The sequence below is a fragment of the Panicum virgatum genome, chromosome 9N (assembly GCF_016808335.1).
Source record: "Panicum virgatum strain AP13 chromosome 9N, P.virgatum_v5, whole genome shotgun sequence".
Lineage (NCBI taxonomy): Eukaryota > Viridiplantae > Streptophyta > Magnoliopsida > Poales > Poaceae > Panicum > Panicum virgatum.
The window spans coordinates 39,558,554-39,585,548 of NC_053153.1; positions in this window are offsets into that span (position 1 = coordinate 39,558,554).

Below are 26,995 nucleotides of genomic sequence, written 5' to 3' on the forward strand. Positions count from 1 at the left end.
TACTCTTTTTATCTTGGGCTATCGTATAAAATGTGTTTCCATTTATCTCGTACCCTTGGTATGTTAAGATATTCCAAGATGGTCCCCTAGCCAATAAGAACAGTTGTTCACTTATATCCATGTTATGCATTAGATGCTTCCGCAACCAGCTGCAGAAAGTGTTCATGTGCTCACGTGTAATCCATGCCTCAGACTTTTCCGGGAAATTGGAGAGCAGAATTTTCTTGTGTTCCTCGATATATGGGTCAACCAAGGATGATTGTTGAAGAACCGTATAATGCGCTTTCTTGAATGAGAAATCATCTGTGCAGACATAAGATTTCTTTCCTAATGTACCCTTTCCAGTTAGTCTCCCCTCATATCGCGATTCAGGGACTCCAATCGGTTTAAGGTCATCAATAAAGTCAACACAAAAGTCAATGACCTGCTCAGTTCCGTAGGCACTGGCGATGCTTCCTTCTGGACGAGCTCTATTACGAACACATTTCTTGAGTACCCCCATGAACCTTTCGAATGGGAACATGTTGTGTAGAAATACTGGTCCGAGAATATCAATCTCTTTGACAAGGTGCACTAGAAGATGTGTCATGATGTTGAAGAAAGATGGTGGAAATATCAGCTCAAAGCCAACAAGACATTGCACCACATCGTTTTGCAGCTTTATCAAATTCTCCGGGTCAATTATCTTCTGAGAAACTGCATTGAGGAAGGCACATATCTTCACGATGGTTAACCGAACGTTATCAGGCAGAATCCCCCGCAGCACAACCGGAAGAAGTTCGGTCATAAGCACATGGCAGTCATGGGACTTGAGATTTGTAAATTTCTTCTCTGCCAAATTTAAGATTCCTTTTATATTGGATGAGTATCCAGATGGAACCTTTATACTGCTCAAGCAGTCAAACATGGTTTCTTTCTCTTCCTTGCTAAGAGTATAGCTGGCAGGACTTAAGTATTGTCATCCATTATCTCGCTGTTGTGGATGTAAGGCATCTCGTTCTTCCATACGTTGCAATTCTTGACGTGCTTCTACTGTATCTTTTGTCTTTCCGTACACTCCCAAGAATGCTATCAGGTTGACGCAAAAATTCTTCGTGAGGTGCATCACATCAATTGCATGACGAACATCTAAGACTTCCCAATATGGTAGCTCCCAAAATATAGATTTCTTCTTCCACATGGGCGCCATTCCGTTTTCGTTCGGAACAGGTTGGCTACCAGATCCCTTTCCAAAAACAACTTCTAGATCTTTTACCATGTTGAAGACGTCTTTACCACTACGGTGCATCGGTTTTGTTCGGTGGTCCGCTTGGCCTTTGAAATGCTTGCCCTTCTTTCGTACCGCATGCCTGATGGGAAAAAACCGACGATGACCCATGTATACAACCTTCTTACAGTGAGTCAACCATATATTATCGGTATCATCTAAACAGTGTGTGCATGCTTTGTATCCCTTGTTCGAATGTCCTGACAAGTTACTAAGAGCAGGCCAGTCATTGATCGTTACGAACAGCAATGCTCGTAGGTTGAAGTTTTCCTGTTTGTATTCATCCCACATCCGTACACCTTCATCGCCCCAGAGCAATAAGAGTTCTTCGACCAATGGTCTTAGGTACACATCAATGTCATTTCCGGGCTGCTTTGGACCCGGGATAAGCACTGGCATCATGATGAACTTTCGTTTCATGCAGAGCCATGGTGGAAGATTGTACAGACAAAGAGTCACAGGCCAAGTGCTATGACCACTGCTCATCTCACCAAAAGGATTCATGCCATCCGTACTCAAACCGAACCTTATGTTTCTCGCATCCAAATCAAATTTAGGGTACGTTCTATCTATTTTTCTCCACTGCGACCCATCAGCGGGGTGTCTCAACATCGAGTCTTTCTTGCGTTCCTCTTTGTGCCATCGCATCAACTTAGCATTATCTTTATTTCTAAACAGACGCTTCAAACGTGGTATTATAGGCAAATACCACATGACCTTCGCAGGAACTCTCTTCCGGGGAGGCTCCCCCTCGACATCTCCAGGATCATCTTTTCTAATCTTGTAACGCAATGCACTGCATACAGGACATGCATCCAAATTCTCGTACTCGCCTCGGTAGAGGATGCAGTCGTTGGGGCATGCATGTATCTTTTGCACTTCCAGTCCCAAAGGGCAAACAAGTTGTTTGGCTTCATACGTTGTGGCAGGCAATTCATTGTCCTTAGGAAGCATTTTTTTAACAAGTTTGAGTAATTCACCAAATCCCTTGTCGGATACACCATTTGTCGCCTTCCATTGCAGCAACTCCAAGGTGGTGCCAAGTTTCTTAAATCCATTTTGACAATCTGGGTACAACAACTTATGGTGGTCCTCTAACAACTTCTGGAACTTCAATCTCTCCGTTTCACTCTCACAGTCTGCCTGCACATTGTGCAATGCTTGCCCCAGATCGTCGCTGGGATCATTTTCTGCTACATCTACTTCGGGCTCTTCCATGGGAATATCGTCATCGAATGCACCGATTCCAGCATTCCCGGGAAAGTGGTCGTCAAAATCTTCTTCTTCATTGTCTTCCATGGTAACCCCCTGTTCTCCGTGCTTCGTCCAACAAACATACTTTTTCATGAAACCATTTGCAAAAATGTGGCTGTGTAGGATTCTTGAAGATGAGTAATCCTTGTTATTGTTGCAATGAACACACGGGCAGCACATAAAACCATTCTGCTTGTTTGCCTCAGCCACAGACAAAAAATAATGCAGGCCATCAATGAATTCTTTCGAACGTCGGTCAGCATTGTACATCCATTGCCGGTCCATCTGCATTTTAAATAAATCGATTTGAATTCTTTACACATATCGAATAAATAAAATATATCAAACCTAAATTAAACTAAATGTAACATAACATGAATAATTAAAAGATATGCAATATCCATCATACATCTTGATTAATTAAAAGGGGTACTTAATCCATTACATAACTTAACAAAGGAGTACTATACATGAAATTTAAAAATTCGGTCAACAACACATAGGTTTTCAACCGTCCTTGCGTTGGAACGCAGAATGTTCTAACGGATTTCTTGCTGGCGCAGAATAAGATGGCGGAGCTGAAACCTCCGAGTTTGGTGGTGACGAACCGTAACGCCGCAATAAATCCTCAAGATCAAACGGAGGTTCCTCGCCCCTTGCCATGCATTCTCTATATTCTTTTTCCAAATAACGGAGCGCTGCCCTATGAAAAGCACTAGGTTTTTTGGACCGATGACGTACTCGAGTTGTGCCCTTCTCTCCAGAAGGACAACGATCACCCCCACCGGCGCCACTCCCTCCAGCTGCTGAAGCCATATTTTACTGAAAAATACCTTTATTTTCCACAAAATTATAAATTCTTACCATTACAAAGCAAAAATTATTTACTATTACAATTACAATGATCAGATTAATAACTCTTGCAAATAACAATGAAATTATATAAAAAAGATGAAATGTATCATTAATCCTCAAGAAATCTCTAATTAATTGAAAGAAATCTCTATAACTTCTAATTACTTTGACACCCTTCAGTTCCAAGAGTACACTCTTTTCAATATCCAGAAACCCTCTAGAAGAAAAATAAACCTTTATTTCTGAAAATGTATATGTCAGTAACCTCAACCCTGCGGTGATGACACTGCCTTTCGGGGGGACACGGTGCGGTACAAGGATGTCACCAATCGGCTAGTCGTAGCACCAACATTTACGATTAATAGGCACAGCACTTGGCACAGGCAGCATGCTCGTTGATATGCTCTCAGTACAACAACGGGCATGCTGACTGCGTCAAATGCTGTCTTCTTATCAATCGGAAGTGCTGGTGATGCGACCAACCGATTTGCAACGTCCTTATAGCGCATCGTGTATCCCTGAAAGGTAGTGCCATCACCGTTGGATGGAGATTAACGACGTATACTTGTTTCGAAATAAAGATTTTTTTAGCTTCTAGATGGTTTCAATGTGAGCCTGATTAAATACATCACTAGAGTGTCAAAATAATCCATTCATAATACAAAAAATTCTATAATATACTCATTTCATTAATTCATTCACGAATAAAAAAATCAACTATCCACAATATGGTCATATATACAAGTACATCACATGAAGTATCTACACTCATTCTAAAAATTTCTACTATCCATATACTCATCTAAATCTAAAAGAAAATTACACCTACATATGCAATCTAGCTAGCTAAATGTCCAAGAAATGAGCTAGCTACACATTTTCTCTATTTCTAGAGTATGAAATGAGCTATACAAGCCAAGGAAGAAGAGAAAAACAAGCCCCAAACCTTTAGAGCAGATGGATGGACGGGGAATCAAAGATCTTCACAAATGTGGTGAAGAAATGAGCAAGAACTCCTCTATCCCGAGCCAAGAACAGCAAGAAAACAAGTGAGCTGAATGGCTCGGGCGGGGGGAGAGGGAAGGGGATAAGGGGCACAAGGCCTTTTGTCCCGGTTGGAGGCACGAACCGGGACAAAAGGGGGGACTTTTGTCCTGGTTGGTGGTTCCAACCGGGACAAAAGGCTACGCGGGCCTTTTGTCCCGGTTGGAACCACCAACCGGGACAAAAGGCTCCCATTTTGTCCCGGTTGGTGTCTCCAACCGGGACAAAAGGCCCGTGTCCCCCCCGCTGGCCCGGCTAGCCGTTGGACCCGGGACAAAAGCCACCTATTGTCCCGGGCCCAAAGACTGCCGGGACAAATGGCCTGGAACAAAGGCCTATTTTGTAGTAGTGTATAAAAGGTTTTTGCTGATGGTTTCTGGACCTCCAGCATAGATATATATATGTGTTGGCGGTTGATAATCTGCCACCACAAATACTTGATCAAGCTGCAAAAGATCATATAGGACAAGTTTTATCTACACTCGCATGTAGTTACTCTCACTATCAGCATACCAACGTGCATATGTTCACAAACTCATTTACCACTTTGAGTATGTTCATATACTACTTCTAAGATACTTCAAAGGCATACATATGAAAAATTTCAAAAGAAACCCTATTTTAAAAATATATTTTGATTATACCTTAGTACTAGTATATAAAAATGAGTATATTTGTATACTATATGTATGGTCATATAGCGAACGTATATACAATCATAGATGGTTTAGTATGGTCACATACTCCACATGCATGGTCTTTGCCTCTTTGCCAAGTCAGATATACACCCTACATCATCATGAGATGCTGAAAGGAATTGATGCTCGTAGCCTAAGAGGGCGAGGTGGTGAATTAGGCAACTAAAATCCTTAACCTATGGCTCCAACTATAATTGCACAAAACATAAACTAAAATATACTATTTATATGTGCAACTATGGTTCTTCTAATGTGAAACGCTCATCTCAAATGAGTTTTTGCAACCTAGTAAGTTACTACACTAAGAATGTAAAAGCACACAAGTTGCTAGTATGAAATGCAGAAACGTAAAGGAAGGATGTGAGGAAGAAAACTTTTAATGCGAGGATTTATCCTGTGGTATCGGTATGCACTAAGCCACGCCTAGTCCACGTGTTGAAGCACTCACTAAGAGTATCGCTTCTCAGCACCAAGTCTCTTCCGGGAACCCCTTGACTTGCCACAAAGGCTAGGCCACTAGGTTCACGCCAAGTTTCCAGTCACCTTGATTCCGCTTTCTACTAAGGAGCTTCTCCATGAAAGATGTGGATGTCCATGTCCCCTGCATAAAGATGTCGATGCCGCTCCACACCAAGCTGGAGGGTCGAAGATGTGCCGAGCCACCAAGACTCCAAAGGGCTGGCTCTCTGGCTTACCAAGAACAAGCTTGAGCTTCACTCAAGCACAGCACACAAGGCATAACACCTTGCTCTCACACTCTCTCAAGAGCTAATCCTAGCACTAGCTCTCACAAAGCTTGTGCTAAAATATATAGATGCCATCACTATGCTCAAGGATGGCTTGGCGATGTTCTCTGGTGTGTATAGGGTTCCTTAAGACCCCATCAACCTCAAAATGATCCGGGGTGAGGCGTATATCTAGCCTAACAACTCAAATGATTTGTTTCTCCAACGGTAAGCAAAAACACCCTAGGTGCCGGTTGAACCGACGCCTATGCATGGGGGGTGTCAGCTCAACCGATCACCCTATGCATGCTGCATATAGTAGTTGGACTCCCTTCTGACATATCTTCTTTTGATGACATCATTGCACTGACGCCTTGAACCGAAGCAGAAGCACCGTTGGTTCAACCGCTGGTGAACACTTCTTCTTCCGCACCATGACAGGCTCTCTGGACAACACCAATACCGTTGCACCGATGCTTCTTTCCAACCTGTAGGTTTAACTGGTGCCTCTATTGTTCCTTCACTTGATCGCCTTGTTAGACTCCTCATTGTTCTGACGCCTGAATTCCTGAAGTGTTGGTTCAACCAGTGTCATTGACTTGCATTGCACTTTGAACACATAATCAACTACCAATGCACTGACATGTTGAACTTTGATAGTGTCGGTTTAACCGGTGCCCTAGTTGCTGCAAAACTCATCCAATTCGATATTTCTTTGAGTTCTTTCTTCATTTCTTACTTTGCTAGGGCTTTGTACTTCATCCTTGGGACCTAATAATATTCACTTGACAACTTGTTACTCCCGTGATCATGTTGTCATACAATCACCAAAATCACGAACTACTCCGCCGCCCCACCATAGTGCCTCTAGCGCCCTTCCTTACCTTGCTACCGCCATGGATGCCAACGATGTGAAGCTGTCGACCTTCTCTTCTACCTCTAGTTCATCTACATCAGCTAAGTTTGATGCTGAGGTTTACCGCATTGCAAGCACCACTGGCAACCCATCCTTAGTGCTAAGCAGCTCCCAGTTCGTGCCTTTCCCCCTCCCTAGCAACTCGTTATGCCACACCAAGATCATTTGTCTTAGGAGAAGAGTGGGTGATATCTTCTACATGTGCCCCAACCACTTCAAAGTGAGAATTGAACGCATTAAGATTATATTTTGCTAGATTGAACTTCACTTTTGGTTAGCTCATTAATCTAGATATTTGTCTTAGCTTACTTGTTTAGCGTGTTTTAGTATTCCAGTTAGATTTTAGATAATTAATATTATATATTTGTCTTAGTTTGCTTGTTTAGCATATTTCAATATTCCAATTTTATATTAGTTAATTAATGTTACATGTTTATCTTAGCTTCTAGTGAATTAATTCAGGTTACTGTATTTAAGCGTATTCTTAGATATTTGTCATATTTTGGTAGGATGATGTCCGTCTCTATTGGTGGTCGGAAAATGTCTACCTAAAGTGGCTGGTAGATAATTATCCATAATTGTTTCTCAATCGTGGTGGATCTAGTGTCGGTCCATGCAGTGCTCACAGCAGCCACACCACAACTGGTTCAGCAATGTCTTGTTCAACTTGAAAGACTTTGTTGCTGCAAAATCCAACACAGTGAATCTTTCGGAGCACGACACACTAAGGACTGCGAGCTCTGTTTATCTCCAGTACAAGTCCTACTCTTTAGGTTCAGGACGTGCCAGTCAATTTGACCTACAATTGATAAGAGAAGAAAATTTAACTAGTAATTAACAGGGAACCTATGGGCGCGGTGTTCCTCATAGTTCCAGAATCATGATATCGGCCATGCAGTCCGATACGCCAAAAGGATCATCAGCTATAGAACCCATTCCCGTACGTCAAGTAAAATTAAAAACAAACTTAATCATAAAGAGACGCATCTAGCTTGTTAAACTCAATTTACTGTCACCATTAGTCGGTTCGGATCTAACTAAGACAATGCTAATAGCCAGGGCAATAAATTGAATAAAATTTACGATGAATCTAACTATAAAAGAGTTTATTCTTAATTCGTGATTGTGATTGCCTAAATTAAAGTAGCTGATTAACAACTCACGCCATAACAGATCGAATCGAACCAACGAGTCCAGCTTAATCACGTCACTCAAAGATCGGACTTACCGAGACAGTCTGAGATCACGAAACTAAACCAAACGAATCAGCCAATAAGATTGACTACGACAAGGTATAGAATGTGATCAACGCATTACAAAAAAACGAAGGCCACTAAAACTATCGACTTTCAAGATTCTACTAGAAATGTATTAGATAACAGCCGATAGATTTCTGATCAACATTAGAAAAATTATGAAATCTAATAAAAACCCAAAAAGGATTAGACCTAACCGATACAGTCTTACGAGCAATTATAAGAGATTGATAACCAGTAGATAAATTAATGAAACTACAGTGATGCGCCGGTAATTAAACCTTAGCAAATCTGATAAAGGCGATGCTTATGAGTCGGGTCATGTTGAGTCTGTGTTTATTTTAGGTCATGGTCGAGTCGGACTTGGGGTTGAGGTTGGCCTGCGTGCCATATAGCCTAGGGCTGACGCCCATGTATCTTCAGATTGTTTTTTTATTCAGACTTGCTATCGAGAGTTTCATCTGGCGGAGAAAAGAGGACAGATCTCATTATGTTGCTGATCATCTATCAGGATTGAGTGCGAGACCTGATCAAATCATCTCAGTCTGGGCGTGTCTCGGATCCCTGCGTGGATTTACTTCTTCTGATTGTGTCCACATTGCACGGGTGGAAGAAAATATCTAGGGTTTGGTTTGCAATCACTGTAAGCTGAACTCCATCTATTATTTCTGCTACTTAGATTGGATTTCTCGGAACTTGTAATCAGCTTGCAACACATATTATCTCGGTTGCCTGAGTTTAATTTACACGGCTATTGTTTCTCGTTGAGACTTTAAAATACCAAAGAATTGGCACAGACCTTATATTGCCTTGTTCGAATGAGATTGCCTCTGAACCTGTTAGCGTGTGTCGGTGTCCCGACCCAGGGGGCCCGGATCCCAACTAGTAAATGCGGCGTGCTTCCTCGTCCCAGATGATGATGCAAGAGGCAACACAGTAACACACGGTTTATCCTGGTTCCGGCCGCAGGGCCGTACGTCCAGCAAAGGGGGTGTGCGAGGGCACTGTATTATCTTGCACCCGGAGTGCTTGTAGCAGGGGGTACAAGCAAGGCGAGAGAGGCGACAAGGTTGCTCTCGGGGATGGAGACGCCTGACCGTGGCGCTGGCGCCAGGTCTGGCGGCTGTTTTTCGCATCGTCCCCCCCCGGCGACAAGGTTGCTCTCGGGGAGACGGTGCGGAGGGCGCTGTCCGCCAGCTCGACCCCCCGCGTGGTCTTCGGTGGAGGAGACGCTAGAAGAAGGCTTGCGAGGAGAGCGTCCCGCTGGACCCGTGAGGTCTGGGGGCTGCTTCTCGCATCCCTAGCAGCCTGGCCGTTGCGTCAGCCAAGGGCTCGGTGCCTTTCTTTGTCGCTTGTTCCTCCCCAAGACAGGGAAAATTGCCACATAGGTGGCAATGTGTTTGTATCTTTCGATGGCTTCGTGCCGGTAACCCTTTGTAATCTTTATTTGCATTTGAGCAATAAAGTCCCCTTCCTTCTCTACGGGGAGGATTACCGAGGGTATAGGGGTGTACAAAGAGTTACGACCCTCGAACACGTGTGAAGTCTCCTCCGCGGGGGGCGCGTCAGCGCACCCGCGGGTGTAGCCCTCGAGGCCTTGGAGGAGCGTTTGTGCTCGTCCAAGGGCTACAAATGTTGTCCCACTGGGTAGCTTTACTGGGATGGCCGTCCAGCGTCTTTTTCAGCCGGCATCGGCACTTTTTTCAGCCGGCCTCGGCACTTTTTTCAGCCGGCCTCGGCACTCTCAGTGCTGGTACAGCGACCCGGCGTTCAGCTTAGCCGTTAGGGGAACGTGCGCTAATAGCGAGGGGGTTCGGTTATACACGTGGAGCTTCATAATTGACGGTTGTCGATTTATTCGAGGGTGCGGTTTTGAACCATGGTGTGCGAGGAGCCCCCGAGCCCAGGCCCGTGTGAAGGCGTTCAGGGGAACCCTCGACTTTGATTACGACCCTCGTCACCCTTCCGCAGGGAGGAGGGGTGAAGCGCACCATGCTACCCATGCCCGGGCCGTGAGCTATGGCTGCTTCATTGAGCTATTAGCGGGTTTTTCAAGCGGACGTCCGTGCCCCGTTAGATGAGGGTCGGCTCGTGGTCCATAGACACGTCACATAAAGCGCTTGCGAAGGTTCGCTAGGCGGGGCTCGGACCCATTCGATAGGGTCCGAGGGCTCGATGCTCTCCCTCGATGGGATCCCCCTTCTAGGCACCCTCGACTGGCCTTGAACACTGCGTAGGATGTCTCGAACTCCGTGTTCGAGGGTAGCTTGTACGGCACATCCCTGCAGTCCCTGACTCTGGTGATCTGGGGCGCCTGTCGAACCCCCTGAAGGGCCAGGCTTCGACCCCTTGATCAGTAAGGCCTCGAAATGCGTTTCCTTCGAGGGTAAAGAGACCCCTTGAAGGAAAATTCCATCGTGATTCGAAAACGTCGCAGAGTCGCGAGCCACGCGCGCGGGTCTTCCGCTGGTGGGGGGCGACGTGGCCCGATTCGTGCGGTGCGGTGTGGGCGCGCCTTTTCAGATGACAGCCTCGGGCAGACGAAGCGGCGTGGGCGGCGGCTGACGGATGGGATAGCGCAACAGTCGTGCCGCGCCCGCCGGTTACCGTGCCGCATTTATCGCTGCATGCGCGCGTGGGAGACTCCGCGGTCGCGGGGCCCATCAGTCAGCGATAGCAAAATCTACCGCATTCAATGCGGTAGATTTTGGCCGTGGCTGCGGATGCGCCCGTCATGGCGAATAAAAATGAAGAGGAAAGGGGGTGGCTGCGGATGCCGCCTCCCCTGCATCCTGAGCCCGCAGCCAAGAGCGAAAGGAGGAAGAGAAAGAGAGAGAGAGAGAGAGAGAGAGAGAGAGAGAGAGAGAGAGAGAGATGGGAGAAAGAGCACCTTAGCCATCCCAGAGCCTTCGCTCCCACTTTCCCCCTTGGATTGAAGAAATGTCGGACATCCAGGAGCCTTTGCCATGGGGGAAGTCCTCCGCCACCGTGGCGGTCCTGGAGCAGCTGGTCACCGACCGGCTGCTGCCGCGGATCACCGACTCGGGGGCGCCGGCGTGGATTTCCCCGCATCCGGATGAGACCGAGCCGAAGCCCCCGCAAGGCTACGTCGTGAGCTTCGTGCGCCTTCACGAGCGAGGCTTCGGCGTCCCCGTCAGTAGGTTCATGAGGGCCTTGTGCGAGTACTACGGAGTGGAGCTGCACAATTTCAGCCCCAACTCCATCTCGCAGGCGGCGGTCTTCGTCGCCGTCTGCGAGGGGTACCTCGGCATCGAAGCCCACTAGGACCTCTGGATCCATCTGTTCCGAGGCGACCTCTTCGTCGAGAACGCGTGGGGCCAACCAAGGCGGTTCGCGCGCGCCGGCGGCCTGACGCTCCACGTCCACTCGACCCGGAGGAACCTCTACATCTCGAGCAAGATGACGACGAACAACGCCGGGTGGAGTTGAGGGTGGTTCTACCTTCGGAACTACAGGGGCGCGCTCCCGGCGTTCACCAACAGGGTGCTCCAGGAGTGACCGACGAAGTGGGATTGGGGGGTGTCACCCCCATCACAACAAGCCAAGCTCAAGGGCCTCACCGACGTGCTGGTGCGTTTGGCGATGAAGGGGTTGACGGCGGCGGCCTTCATCGTGAACTTCCACCGGCAGAGGGTGATCCCTCTCGTGGAGAGGGCCCTGCCGATCTTCCAGCTCACTCCCGGGAGCCAGGTTGAAGGCTCGAGGACGTCAGATAAGCTTCTCTCCCACACCACCGCCGCCCGGAGGGCGAAGTACACGGTGGCGGATTTCCCCCAAAATCCCGAGGATCTCTGGAGGATCAAGATGCACCCCGAGCCGGGGTACATTTCTCTGGTAGGTTTTGGCTTTGAACTTGGCGTGCGTCATGTAGCCCTCTTTTCCTGATCCCATCTCGGGCGTGCTTTGCAGGGTTTGAGGAGCGGTATCGAAGCCCCCGGTCCCGGAACAACGTCTGATCAATCGCCTCCACGCGGAGAAGATGAAAAGGCGGAAGGACGCGACGGAGGCGAAGGTCGAGAGGAAAAGGAAGAGGAAGGCGAGGCATGACAAGGCGTGCAAGCTTGCTCGCGTGGAGGGGAAACCGCAGCCCGCCACGCCCGAGTCCTCGGAAGAGGATGAGGAGGAGGCCTCGGATGCCGAGGACCACGCTCTGAGGGGCGACGAGGAAGGTGCGGGCGCGAGCCCCCCACCGTTCTATCTGTGGGACGAGGACGAGGGGGAGCCGGCGGCGCCGGAAGAGACAAGGGCCGTTGCCTTGGTGCACCCATCCCTCGAGGGGGCGGACCGGGAGTCGTCGCCTCCGGCAACCGGTGAGGAGACGCCCGCGCCCGAGGTGCCGATCCGTGGCGACGAGGCTGCGGCGGGCGCGGAGTTGTCCGTGCTGCCGGCCTTGAGTCACCAGGCCGACACGAGGGGGCGCCCTCGGGGACGTCTTCGAGGGGTGGCTCAGTGACCCGGGCTTGAAGAAGCGCCACGAGGAAGCGGAGCATGAGTGCTCGATCTGGGTAAGTGAATTGGATTTTGTTTTCGTTGCGTGTTTGGTGGGTTTCCCGATCCTGTTGTCCTCAACTCGTGTCTCTTGATTTCCAGCCCCGGGGCCGTTCCCAAAGATGCGGTGCAGCTTGCCCCGGCCAAGGCTCTCAAGACCGGGGCACGAAGCACACCGCACATGGCGCCGCAGCCCCTGCCTGCTGTGGACCTCAAGGCGGCGGCCGCGAGGCTACGGGAGGCCATGGCTCGAGGTGCCCAGGCGGCGCAACAAGCTCGGGCACTGGAGGAGGAGGGTGATGCCGGCCAGAGTGGTGCCGAAGCAGCCGCTCCGGCTGCCGATGCCGGGGAGACCGGCCAGGGCGGCGTGGACGGCGCCGCCCTAGCGGTTACTGAAGTTGAGGCCGGTCAGGGCAATGCGGCTATTGCTGCCCGACCGGGCACAGGAGGAGAGACCGGCGGTGGCGCGCAGGAGCGCCCTGCCGACCGTGTGGAGGAGGAGTCCCTCGTCTTCGAGCCCTCGAGGGCCGAGGGTGGGGGCGTCGCAGAGGAGGAGACGGCGCAAGAGGCGCCAGTGGTGGATGGAGCCCCCGTCCCGGGGCCCGCGGAGGCCTAGGACGAGGGTACTGTCGCAGTAGTGCCTGTGCCAACGGCGCCAGCGGGTGTGACGGCGGTGGTGGAGCTGCCGGACAGCAGCGAGGAGTACGGGGACTCGATGGATATCGACCCCGCTGCTGCGGCGAGCGCCGCCGTGCACATCGCCGAGTTCGCGTCCGCCGGCGCGGGCATGCTCGAGGCGGGGACGTCCGAGGAGGGCCATCTCGGGGCGATCGTCCCGTCCGAGGTCCCCTCGGAGTTCCTCCGCAAGGAGCAAGAGGAGGAGGAAGCCTGGAACAAGCAGATGGGCGTGGGTCACGAGATCTTGCAAGCCCTCGACCGCGCCTTCACGCTCCACCAGAATACGGATTACCAGGTCAGCCAGGTAAATACTTCCCCCCCCGAAAATTGCTCGGATTTGGTTTAACTTTTACGCATCTTCACCCACGTCCTCCCCTTTGCAGCAGCTGAGGGAAATCTCGCACGAAAAGAGCGCCGAGATGAACCGGCTGTACTCCCAGATGAGCCAGCTCGGGCAGCACAACGCCGAGCTGGTACTCAAGAACATTGACGCCAACGCGAAGATGGCGGATCTGGGAGCGCGTCAGCAGCCGCTGGAGGTGGAGCTGGCGTGGGTTGCTGGTGAGCGGGACATCTAGAGGGCGGCAGCGGAGGAGAAGGCCTGGGAGGCCAAGGCACAAGCTGCCGAGCTGCAGCGCCTTCGGACGGCGCTCGAGGATAGAGCTCGGGAGGCTGAGGTGCAAAGCACCGAGCTGCAGCATCTCAGCACCACGCTCGAGCAGCAGAAGGCCGAGCTCCTCCACAAGGAGGTAGCCGTGGTTGCGCTCACCGGGACCCTCCGGGAATAGGGCGAGGCCCTCGAGGAGAAGGAGGTGGCTCTCCAGAACATGGGGGCTACCCTTAAGGAGAAGGAAGCTTCCTTGTCCTCGCTTGAAGAGGCCGCTCGAGCCCAGGGGGAGGAGGCGCAGAGGAACACCACGGGTGAGTACCTTCGAGTTTTCGTCGATTTGTTTCTTTTCGTAACTGACGTTGATTTCCTTTGCTCAGAGCTGAGGCAGAAGGTGGCGAACGAGACCGCGGCGAAGGAAGCGGTCCACACCGCGCTCACGGCGGCGCAGATGGAGTTTGCTGAGCTGGAGCAGACCGCCGTGAGCGTGTGTCAAGAGCTCGAGGGGGAGGGTGCCATCTCGGGCAGTTCGGTGATCAGCCGCCTGCGCGCGCTAGGCGGCCGGATTGCCGAACACGCCAAGAGCACCTTCCGTCTCTGTATCCTGCGGGCTCTCGCCGTGGCCTCGACACACTACCTCATGGATCTCCAGAGGGTGTCGTCAGGGTACGTCATTCCCGACGATGCGGATGTGGACGCCGCGTCGGTCATCATGGATGAAGCTGACGCAGCCGCGGAGGAGTTCGCCACCGTCCTCGCCGAGAAGCTCGAAGCAGACATCCCTCCCATCACCGAATTCGATGCCCCTGAGGGCCCGCAAGGGGGGGATGGTAGCCTGTAGGAAAACTGGGCCTCGAAGCCCATGTAAATAGATTAGTGTTTATCATAGTCGCGCTTGGTAATCGCATCCTATGAATATAAGAGATTTTATTTTCGTAATTTGAATGTGTGGCCTGTCGAGGCCTTGCGCATTCGAGCCTATATTTCTTTACTTTATTTCCGTGTTCTTTGTATGCGACTTAGATAAACATCTGCGAGGAAGTTCGCGTTCATAAGCAATGTAGGCGTAGGGTGGTGAGGGGGGTGCCGTATCCCGGAGGCGTAGGCGGCCCCACGACTCGGCCAACCCCGTACCGTGGTTGCTTACGCCTCGCGTCTGTTTTTTCCAAGGATACAAGAAGCTTAGGGTCGAGACGGAAATATTTCGAAAAAACATTGGCGACTTTTTGGGGACGTTCGGGGGTTCCCCCCGTAGTAGCCCCCGAGGGAGGCTTGGCTTGGCCGAGGGAAAAGCTGAGCGTACCTTAATGTTCGTGCGCATCCGAGCCCTCGAGGGTCGGTAAGGTTCCCAAAAATCAATAAGTAAAGCGTACTTCCTTATTATTTCGGGAAATTGAAATGCGAGTACGAACAATATACAAATAGCTTGAAATGCTAAGGATAGAAGCGACGTAGCTGTTGTATGTTCCAAGCGTTGGTGAGGACTTCGCCATTTTCGTTCGCCAGCTTGTACGTGCCGGGTTTGAGCACCTCGACGATTATGTACGGCCCTTCCCATGGAGGTGAGAGCTTGTGGCAGCCCCTGTTGTCCTGTCGGAGCCTCAGCACCAAGTCCCCTTCGTTGAGGTCTCGGCGCCGGACCCTCTACGCTTGATACCTTCGCAAGGATTGCTGGTAGCGTGCAGAGTGTAGGAGTGCCACGTGTCGAGCCTCTTCCACTTGATCCAGCGAGTCTTCGCGAGCTTGCTGGTTTTGTTGCTCTTTGTATGCCTTGAGCCTTGGCGACCAGTACACCAAGTCAGTAGGGAGAATGGCCTCAGCGCCGTAGACGAGGAAGAACGGGGAAAAGCCCGTGGCTCTGCTTGGGGTCGTCCTCAGGCTCCAAATGACCGAGGTTAGCTCCGTGAGCCACCTCCAGCCGAATTTGTTCAGCTTGTTGAAGATTCTCGGTTTCAGTCCCTGGAGGATCATGCCGTTGGCATGCTCCACTTGCCCGTTCGTCTGTGGGTGTGCCACAGCCGACCAGTCCACACGTATGTGGAAACTGTCGCAGAACGCCAAGAACTTCTTGCCTATGAACTGGGTGCCGTTGTAGGTGATGATCGAGTTCGGGACCCCGAACCTGAAGACGATGTTGGTGAAGAATAGAACTGCTTGCTCGGATTTGATCTTGCCGATGGGTCGAGCCTCGATCCACTTGGAGAATTTATCGACCGCTACCAGCAAGTGGGTGAAGCCCCCGGGCGCCTTCTTCAGCGAACCGACGAGGTCCAATCCCCACACGGCGAACGGCCACGTGATGGGGATGGTCTGCAGAGCATGGGCCGGGAGGTGTGTTTTTCGAGCATAGAACTGGCAACCCTCGCAGGTCCGCACAACGTCGGTGGCATCGGCGACCGCGGTGGGCCAGTAAAAACCTTGCCGAAACGCGTTACCCACGAGGGTGCGCGGCGCGGCGTGATGGCCGCAGACGCCGGCATGGATGTCGCGGATCAGCTCCTTGCCCTCGGGGATGGGGATGCATCGTTGCAGGACACCCGAGGGACTGCGCTTGTGTAGCTCGTTGTCGATTAGGACGAAGGACTTGGCCCGCCTGGCGAGGCGCCGTGCCTGAACACGGTTCGAGGGTAGGGCCCCTCGAATCATCCAGTCAAGGTACTGGACACGCCAATCTCGCGAGGTGGGGGCCTCGTCGACTTCCATTGCTTCGGCCTCGTTCGCAGAGGTGGTCCCGAAGTCAATGTCCATGGGTTCGGCCTCGTCCACCGAGGAGTTCTCGCCGGAGGGCCCAGCGGACGAGGGGCCTGGCTCCGTCGGATCTTTGAACTCGACGGAGGGCTTGGTGATGTCGCGAGCGAAGATGTTCGGGGGGACGGTGGTCCGCCCCGATGCGATCTTGGCCAGTTCGTCGGCGTCCTCGTTGTACTTGCGCGGGACATGATTGAGCTCAAGGCTGTCGAATTTGTCTTCGAGGCGGCGTACTGCGCGGCAGTACGCCTCCATCTTCGGGTCGTGACACCTAGACTCCTTCATTACTTGGTCGACGACGAGTTGAGAGTCGCCGCGCGTGTCGAGGCATTTGACGCCGAGCTCAATGGCGATGCGGAGGCCTCGTACTCTGCCATGTTGTTAGAGGCGGGGAAATGCAAACGTATCATGTACCGCATGTGTTCTCCGAGGGGTGAGATGAAGAGGAGGCCAGCACCGGCGCCGGTTTTCATCACCGACCCGTCGAAGTACATAGTCCAGCATTCGCTCTGGATTTGTGGTGAAGATAGCTAAGTGTCCGTCCACTCAGCCACGAAGTCAGCCAAGATTTGGGACTTGATCGCCTTGCGAGCGGCGTAGGTGAGTGTTTCTCCCATCAGCTCCACAGACCATTTGGCAATTCTACCCTCGGCTTCCTGGTTGCGGGCTATCTCTCCCAAGGGGAAAGACGAGACCACGGTGACGGGATGAGCCTCGAAGTAGTGGCGCAGCTTGCGACGAGCCAAAACCACTGCGTAGAGCAACTTTTGAATCTGTGGATAGCGTGTCTTAGTTCCAGACAACACCTCGCTGATGTAGTACACCGATCGTTGGACGGGCAGAGCATGACCCTCCTCTTGTCTTTCGACCACGATCACCGCGCTGACCACTTGGGTCGTCGCAGCCACGTACAGATAGAGGGGCTCGCCGTCCGTAGGTGGTGTGAGAATGGGGGCGCGAGTGAGCGACGCCTTCAGCCTTTCGAGGGCTTCTTGGGCTTCGGGGGTCCACGTGAAGCGCTCGGTTTTCCTCAAGAGTCGATACAGGGGTAAGCCTTTCTCGCCAAGACGCGAGAAGAAACGGCTAAGGGACGCTAGGCAACCCATGACCCTCTGTACCCCCTTTAGGTCTCGGATCGGTCCCATCCGAGTGATGGCCGAGACTTTTTCAGGGTTGGGTTCGATGCCCCACTGGGAGACAATAAAGCCCAAGAGCATGCCTCGAGGCACCCCGAACACGCACTTCTCGGGGTTGACTCTCATCCCTTTGGCCCGTAGGCAATCGAACACGATTTTGAGATCGGCAACCAGGTCGTCCGCCTTCCTGGATTTTACAACGATATCATCGACATATGCCTCTATGCTCCGCCCGAGATGGTCTCCGAAAACGTGGAGCATACACCGCTGATATGTGGCTCCGGCGTTTCTGAGGCCAAAGGGCATCGTAACGTAGCAGTACATGCCGAAGGGTGTGATAAAAGAAGTCGCGAGCTGGTCGAACTCTTTCATCTTGATTTGGTGGTAACCGGAATAGGCATCAAGAAAGGATAGGAGTTCACATCCCGCAGTAGTATCTACAATCTGATCAATTTGTGGCAAATGAAAGGGAACCTTCGGACATGTCTTATTTAAACTAGTGTAATCTATGCACATCCTCCAGTTTCCACTCTTTTTCTTCACTAATACTGGATTAGCTAGCCACTCGGGATGGAATACCTCTTTGATGAATCCGGCCGCCAGAAGTTTCTGCAACTCCTCGCCGATCGCCCGGCGCTTGAGCTCGTCGAAGCGTCGCAGGCGCTGCTTCACCGGCTTGGAGTTGGGTCGGACATCAAGGGAGTGCTCGGCGACCTCCCTCGGTATGCCAGGCATGTCCGAGGGGCTCCACGCAAAGATGTCTATGTTGGCACGGAGGAAATCGACGAGCACCGCTTCCTATTTGCCATTGAGGTTGGCGCTGATCCGCAACGCCTTGTCGTTGGTGTGACTCGGGTCGAGGGGCACCTTCTTGATACCCTCGGCGGGTTCGAAGCTCCCGGCGTGTCGGTGCGTGGAGTACAAGGCCTCGCTTGCCATTTTGTCGAGGGTGCCTGCGAGGGCCTCGTCCTCCGCTTGAGCCTCCGCATGCTCAACGCACTCAACGTCGCACTCGTAGGCGTGCTCGAACGAAGAGCCGATGGTGATGACGCCCTTTGGACCCGGCATCTTGAGCTTGAGGTAGGTGTAGTTGGGGACGGCCATGAACTTGGCGTAGCAAGGATGACCTAGGATGGCATGGTAGGATCCTCGAAACCCCACCACCTCGAAAGTGAGTACCTCCTTGCGGAAGTTGGCTGCTGTGCCGAAGCACACAGGCAGATCGACCTGGCCGAGGGGTTGGACTCGCTTCCCCGGTGCGACGCCGTGGAATGGCGACTTGCTGGGGTGAAGCCTATCCAGTCTGATCCCCATGAGCTCCAAGGTGGGGGCGTACATGATGTTGAGGCTGCTGCCTCCATCCATGAGCACCTTGGAGAAGCGGGTGTTGCCGATGATGGGGTCGACAACGAGCGGATACCGTCCTGGATGCGGGATGTAGTCGGGTTGATCCTCGCGGCCAAAGGTGATGGTATCCTTCGACCAGTCGAGGTAGGATGGCGTGGCTTTGGTGACGGAAAAGACTTCGCAGCGCTCACGCTTGCGCTGCCGAGAAGTCATATTCGTCGTTGCTCCTCCAAAGATGAAGAAGGCGTTCTCCACTGGTGGGAACTCGTCATCTCCACCTTTGTCGCCAGCATCCTTCTTCTTGTCTTCGTCGCGATGCGCGACACGGTTGTAGTATTTCTTGAGCATTTCGCACTGCTCGAGGGTATGATTGACCGGGCCCTTGTGGTAAGGGCACGACTTCTTGAGCATATCGTCGAATTGGCCACCACCACCTCGAGGGGGGCCTCGAGGTCCTTTGCGGTCTGGGGCGGCGGCGAAGGCCTCCTTGGAGTCCTCTGCCTGCCCCGACCCACGCTGGTTCAGTGGGACCGGCTTCTTTCCCTTCCTCCCCCACTTCTGTTTCTTGGCGGGGGCGTTGGGCTTGGCGTTGCTGCCCTCCGCGGGCGCATCGTCCTTGCGCTTGCTCGATTTGTCGTCGAAGATGGCACCAACAGCCGATGCGCTCGTGCACCGAGGGCGCCTTCGCACCGGGCGCTACGGCTGCCTTACCCTTCCCCGCTGGGGGTGTGTGCACAGAAACCTCGTGGTCCTGATGCACAGTCCCATCAGGTTGCTCCGGGGCTTTCGAGCGTATACGAGATGTAGAACTCTCGGCCTGCTGCACGGCAGCTTGCTCGATGAGCTCCTGTGCCTCGCGGCGCAGGTTGCGGCCCGAAGGCGTTGATGGCTCGGGCATGGCTTGAAGCAGGTAGGCCGCAACGACGAGCTTTTCGCCGGCCGTCTTCAGCTCTGGAGATTTGTCGACGTCGTCGTCGGCTAGGATGCGCTCCCGGGCAACACGTCCCGCCGCCTGGGCGTGTGCACCACGTGCGGTATGCTGCTGCTCGAGTGCGGCGCGCAGCTCCTGGGTTTGTTGACGCTGCTCGTCGAGCTTGGCTTGAAGCTCATTGAGCTGTGCCAGCTGAGCTTGTCGCGCCGCCGAGCCTGACGAAGAAGGGGCTGCAAGCGGCACCACCGGTGGGTTTGTCTGCGCGTCCGCCCCGCCGTCCCCGTGGTTGCTCGGGGCATTGTCATTTTGCTCGTCCGCGAGGTCCGCCATGAAGCACTCTCGGGAAGGATCGAAATCCCCCTCGCTGGAGTCTTCGGAGCAGGTGAGGCAGTAAGCCGTCGCCAGCTGGAACGTGCGGAGAGCGTCGGGGTCGCGGGCCCCGGAGTAGTCCTCGGCCTTCTCGGCCGTAAAGTTGTTCATGAAGAAGTCGACGTCGTCGGCGATCGAGCTCGCCGTCTCGGGGTAGGATTCGTCAGGAGACGACGCGATGAGGCTGCGGATCGACAGAAGATGGTGACCCGGCAGATCCTCATGCTCGATGAAGTTAGCGCTAGTTGATGAGGCGTGGGCGGCAGTGTTGCGCATCCCAAAGGGGAAGGGCGACGCCGAAGTCAAGCCCCCCCTGGGATGCACTAGTGCTGCAGCAGGTGGCGATGTCGGCGCAGATGACGCCGAGGCATGTGATGACGAGGCGGTGGCCTTGCTAGTCGCGATGCCGAGCAACGACATGCCAGCCTCGACCCACGTGGGGGAGTTGTGGCGTGCCGCGCGACGCCGCTCCGCCCGTGCCTGTCGTGAACATTGGCCCGAGCGCCTGTTGCGCCGGGCTGGTGAAGTCGGGGTGACGGGGTTGTGTCTGGGAGAGAGGAGCTGCATGAGGTAACCGTTGCCGGTTGCTCTGAACTCGAGACTCCCGAATGAGATCACGCGTCCTGCTGGAAACGGATCCGAAACGCCCATGGGGTATGGGCTGGATCTGCCCGCCATCCCTGGAGATCAAAATGGGAAAAAGAGAGAAAAATGTCACGCCGCGTGCCCCTACCTGGCGCGCCAACTGTTGGTGTCCCGACCCAGGGGGCCCGGATCCCAACTAGTAAATGCGGCGTGCTTCCTCGTCCCAGATGATGATGCAAGAGGCAACACAGTAACACACGGTTTATCCTGGTTCCGGCCGCGGGGCCGTACGTCCAGCAAAGGGGGTGTGCGAGGGCACTGTATTATCTTGCACCCGGAGTGCTTGTAGCAGGGGGTACAAGCAAGGCGAGAGAGGGAGGGAAGCTCCCAAGTCTCTGCTAGAAGTGGAGTCGGCTGAGATGAGTCATCAGTAGTCCCTAAACGTCCTCTTGGAAAAGAGAAACCAGAGAGAGAGAGAGTCCCGCCGGCTAAAGGAAGCCCACCTCCTCCTTTTATAGTCAAAAGGAGGGATGGGGCACATGAGTGGGGGCATGGAAGTCGTCGTTTTCCCCTGAATCGCGGGGCACAGTGGTCGGATACTGTAGGAAGTACACTATGGGAAGGCGGCGCGCGTCACAGACGTCCTGGATATCGTCCTTGGTCCTGCGAAGATTGCGCCGGTCGCCCTGCCAACCTCTGCAGGCGGCGTGGTCGTCGCTGGTGCATGGTCTTCCATATACGACGCAGTGGCATTCGGTGGGCCCTGCAGATTAGGGTCCTGTATGCACCAGCGGTAGCGATGGTGGGACGCGTGGTGCCCCCGGACCCTCTGGTCGGAGTGCGGGCGTGCACACTAGGAGGTCCGGGGGACTCCGTACGTGTGTGCCGAGCGCCCCTCCCTGAAGGCCACGTGACATCTCCGGACCCCTTCCCCAGCAAGAGGAGGGTCCGGTTGGTCGGTGTCGGCAGAATAGTACTCGGGAGTAGTGCCGAGCCTATCTTATCATGTGTCGCAGGTCTCACAATGTTGCTACAGCATCCGGGATGGTGGAATTGTGAACGGAGTCAGCGGATGGGACCCCGGTCACATCTACTGTGGGAGTGGCGGCCTGATGCTGCCTGTTCTTTGAGCCGTGGCGGAGTGGCTGGCTTTTAATGCCTTCGTACGGCGGGCGGTTGGGCGGCGGGGCCGTTTGTCCCTTGTGCCGAGAGACGGCCTCGAGCGAGGCGGAGATGAGTCACCCGCTCGAGGGTAGATCCGCTACCCTCGTGCGAGGCGGAGGTGTGTTGCACGGTCGAGGGTTCCGAGGGGAGCCCTCTAGCGAGGCGGAAAATGAGTCACCCGCTCGAGGGTAGATCCGCTACCCTCGAGCGAGGCGGAGATCGTTTCCGCGGGTTCGAGGGGGATGCGAATGGGCCGCATGCTGGGCTTCTTCGAGTCCTTTCCTTTTTTCCAGATGGGAAGCAGGCCATGGGCCTTTGTGGGCCTAGTTGCCTTAACAGGTGTTTTGTGTTTTAAAGCGATCTTAGCACCACAATTAGGGTGTCCCTAATTGTGGCACCCGACAGCGTGAGACTCCACTATATTATATATCTATTTCTCTATGATTGGTTGTTGAGATAAACTAATGCCAATTTAATTGTCGTGAGTGCAAAAGTGCTGATTGATTTCGATACCAGTACCGTGAAAGATTGGGATAAATTCTCCGAGCATCATAAGCGTGTACTTATCATGTGGTATCAGATTTGCTAGGTTGCTCATGGTACTTCTAATTTTTTTTGGTACTGATTTATGATGATGGCTTACGATTTTGACGTATACCTTGAGTTTGAGCCAACGCTGTTTGCAACAGCTTCTCCATCTGGGTATTATGAGTGGGATGATGCTGTAACAAATTGTTATATGATTGTGCTTCTCCATTAGACTAGCTGGCAAATTTGGCAAAACAAAGCTTCTCTCTTTCTGTGTCATTATGGTTGTGGGGATTGTAGTTAAAATATGGTGATGACTATTGTACTTCTTGGTATGAAATGAAGGTGGTCCTACGACGATGATTTTCTCCTCCTTTTGACCCAAAGAAGAATGGGAAAATTCGATTCGTGCCACCACAACTCCGTGAAATTGGGTGTCACGTTCAAAATCATGCCACTCAATGGCATGGATTTCAACATGAAATCCAACTTCAAGAAATTGTAGTGGCATGGATCAAAATGACCCAAGAAGAATATATAGTCGCTTCTAAATTTTCTTGTGCTCACAGTTCTCTTGGTCCTAAGGAAAAGTGCGTATCGGCAAAAAAAGTTCAGCATGTTGATGAGTCCAAGTGCTTGTTTTCTGGTCAAGAAGAAAAGATTGTTGTTACATCAAAATTTTCTTCCCCTGAGCAGCTCGAGAAGAAATATGTTACTCCTCCTCTTATAGGGAAGGCACTAATGCTTACACATGCTGCACACAACAAATTAATAGAATCTAAAGAAGAGCTAATTGTGCAAGAGAGGGATGTAAGCATGAGTGCTGAAATTTTCTCCACACTTGGACAACAGGTTGTTGACTATTCCTTTGGCCCATCTATAGAGTTCTCAACTGATATTGTTGATGATGCAGCAAGTGGCTTATCTATGATGGCACGGGATGTACATAGTGATGGTACTGCTGTTATGGTGAAGAGGCAGTGGTCCAATATATTTCAATCATAGTGCCAAATTCACGACAAGGTATGCAAAATGATTATTGATGGTGGAAGCTATATAAATGCTATTAGTTCAGATTTGGTGCATGCTTTATCTTTGTCTACTTGAAGACTTCCTACACCACGTTATATGCAATGGATGAATCAAAGTGGTACACTGATAGTTACTCACAAGGTTAGGGTAAAATTTTCCATGGGGAATTACATGGACACTGTGGACTGCAATGTTGTTCATATGAATGCTTGTCATTTGTTATTGTGAAGACCATGGCAGTTTGATGTTGATGCAACACATGGTGGTCGTTCTAACCATTATTCTTTTGAGCACAAGGGAGTTCATCATGTACTCAAACCTATGCCAGAGAATGCTATTAAGGCTATGGTGTTTGCTACTGTGGAGAAGAAGAAGAAACTAACAACACAAATTAAGCCAAGGCCGAGGACGGCTATGTTTCTAGAGGGGGAGAATGGCATGACTAATCCGGCTTCAATCCATTGTGTTGGTAATTCTGGAATCTTTACTAATGCAAGGAAGAAAGATGCCATCACTATTTCTCTATTTCTTCAATTGTTGATTCAGAAAATATTTGCAAGGACTCTAAAGCTACAGCTGGTAAATTGTTAAAACCTTCTGCTATTTATTTTGGCTCCTTGAATGATGACGAAAAGGAGATGGATAAGAAAAATATTGCAGCCATCATGTCATGCAACAACAGAGTTAGAAAGGTTGACCCAATCATGCATGCCAATGCTGAAAATATGCCAAAGTCAAGGACGACTTTGATTCAAGGGGAAGAGAATGAAGAGTCCATGGCTGATCAAAATGTTCATGATAGGGTCATTCAAAATTCATACAAGCTGTAGTTCAGTTCCTTTGGTGAGTGGCAAAGTGATATGAATGGGTTATTTATGAATTACCAACAATTCAATGAAGACCATATTTTTTGGGGCTAATCTGCGCAAAAATATAGTGGAAAAGAATTTGTTTTTCAAGTATGGTAAGACTTAGGTTCGAATCTAATAGGGAGTTTCAAGAGTTCCACTTGAACTCAATTCAGATTGCCACGTCACAGTTTTACAAGCCCAGAGTAAATTGGCCATATCTTCCTCATACAAAGTCGATTTTTGCTATATAAATACATGTTGGGTTATATCTATTTTGTAAGAGTCGCAGTAGTCAAAACAAGTGTTGGGTCATGTTGAGTCCATGTCTGTTTCAGGTCATGGTTGAGTCGGACTTGGGGTTGAGGCTGGCCTTCGTGCCATATAGCTTAGGGCTGACGCCCATGTAGATAAGGACAATCATCCTCTTGTTTGAGTCGTAGCCTGTCGCCAAGCCGCCTTTAACCAGCTTCTGTACCACACTAGAACCAGCTTTGACCAGACCTTCTCCTAGGCCGAACGGGCCATCGACCTTTCTGAGAATTCCCTAGTGGCTCTATTTTCCTTTACCAAAATTATACTTGTAAAATTTTGGCATCAACAGACTTGTTGATCTATAACTACCAGTACTCTAAGCATGAACTTTCAAGGCCTAAAAATGCAATCAGGTGATATGAGGATGGAGATGTGTCAAATGAAGATGATCCAACATGGAGAAACATCTAGAAACATTGCTGACTTGAAGCAGGAGATGGCTGATGTGAAGAAACAAGTTGGTTGGAAGAACAATGGAGTTGAATTTGGTACTCTTATAGTTGTTTTAGGTGTAGTTGTAGGTGTGTTGGCATACCTTTTTGTTTCTGGATTCTTAGTTAGGGGTTAGACTTAGTTAGATAGATTGTACCAATATTTTAGGCTTGTTTCTGTTCTAATTTTGAGATGTAGAACTTGGACCATTTGTGAATGTGACGGATGGGACTTGTGTTGTCAGACTTTGTATTTGATTTATGTTTGATGAATTTGAACCTTATGTGGTATGTGAGGCTAGTTTGTACTCCCTCCATTCTCTTTTGATAGTCCTATTTTCAAAATTAAACTATTCTCTTTTGATAGTCTTATTTGAGTTGAGATCCAGAGAATAGTAGAGATGACTGTTTGATTTCCATGCAGTAGTTTTCTAAAAAAAAGATTCACTACTAGAAAATACGCCATGGGAACCAGTTGGAAACACCCTTAGGCACCGGTTATCCAACCGGTTCCCGCAAACCGAGACCAATGCGCGTGGCAGCCTCTTTGGTACCGGTTGGTCTTTCCAACCGGCACCAATGACTTTTTCCTTTTTTCCCAAATCCAGTTTTGTTTGTTATATTTATTACTGTTTATTCATTTATAATTGCTAAACGCACTCAAGCTCTACAGTACTATACGTTCATTGGTCGTTCGTGTTCGTTTTCAGAGAATATTTGAAACTAACTAAAAGTGAAATGCGAGCATATAATTAAGCTAATTAGATGAACTAATATATTTACAAATTTACAAACATCAATGCATAACTTTTAAAAATATTTACAAATGTACAAGTCATGTTTGTAGTCCAACTACTGGTCTCCTCAGGAGGTCGATGGAAGTCCTCTATGGATGTGACCGTCGTGGTAGAACTCGCCTCTAGGATCCAAGATCTCGTTCAAAATAAATCCGGCGAGCTGCTCGCACACGGCGTTGATCCGATCAGTAGAGTAACATTCATCCCCCATTTGAGACATCTATCATTTAGGAAAAAAGGATTAACATCATGTGCATTATTACAATTATGAAAATATAATAGTGAACGGTTTGGACGTACTGTCGTGTCTTCATCAGTAGCCTTCCCGCATGGAGTCATGATGTGCAAGTAGTCGCATACGTAGTACCCGCACCAATCAGTTCCTTGTTGTTGTCTCGCACACTTAAGGAGAAATAAATAAATTACTCAATTTAGAACAATTTGGGATTATATACTTAACTAGACAAATCTTTATGAATCAACATACCGGATAATCCATGTTAACGTTCAGTTCGGGCCTCCATTGACCACGTCCTTTGTTATTTTTCACAAATTTTTTCCAAACCCTGCGCTCAAAGTTAAGTTTGATATTCAGGAATTGTTATTAACAGAAAAAGGATTTGATTGTGCAAACTGAACTTACCTGTTCAAGGGGTCTAGGATATGTTGGATTGCGGACTTTGGATTTCTCATTGAGTCAAAGACTATAAGATTGCCGGTCTCTACGGAAAGTATGAGTAAAATCCAATGATAACTACAGAAATAGATAGGATATATACATACATGCATTAGACGACTTAGTATTTATTTAGTAATATAAAAGAGGATTGAGTCGACCAAGGCTTACCCAAAGTTGTATGGTATGAATATATAGGATTTGTAATTTTGCCTAGTCAACAAATCGTACATGTTTTGGCACGTTTCCATGTAATTTTCGTTGAGCACTTTCTAGTTG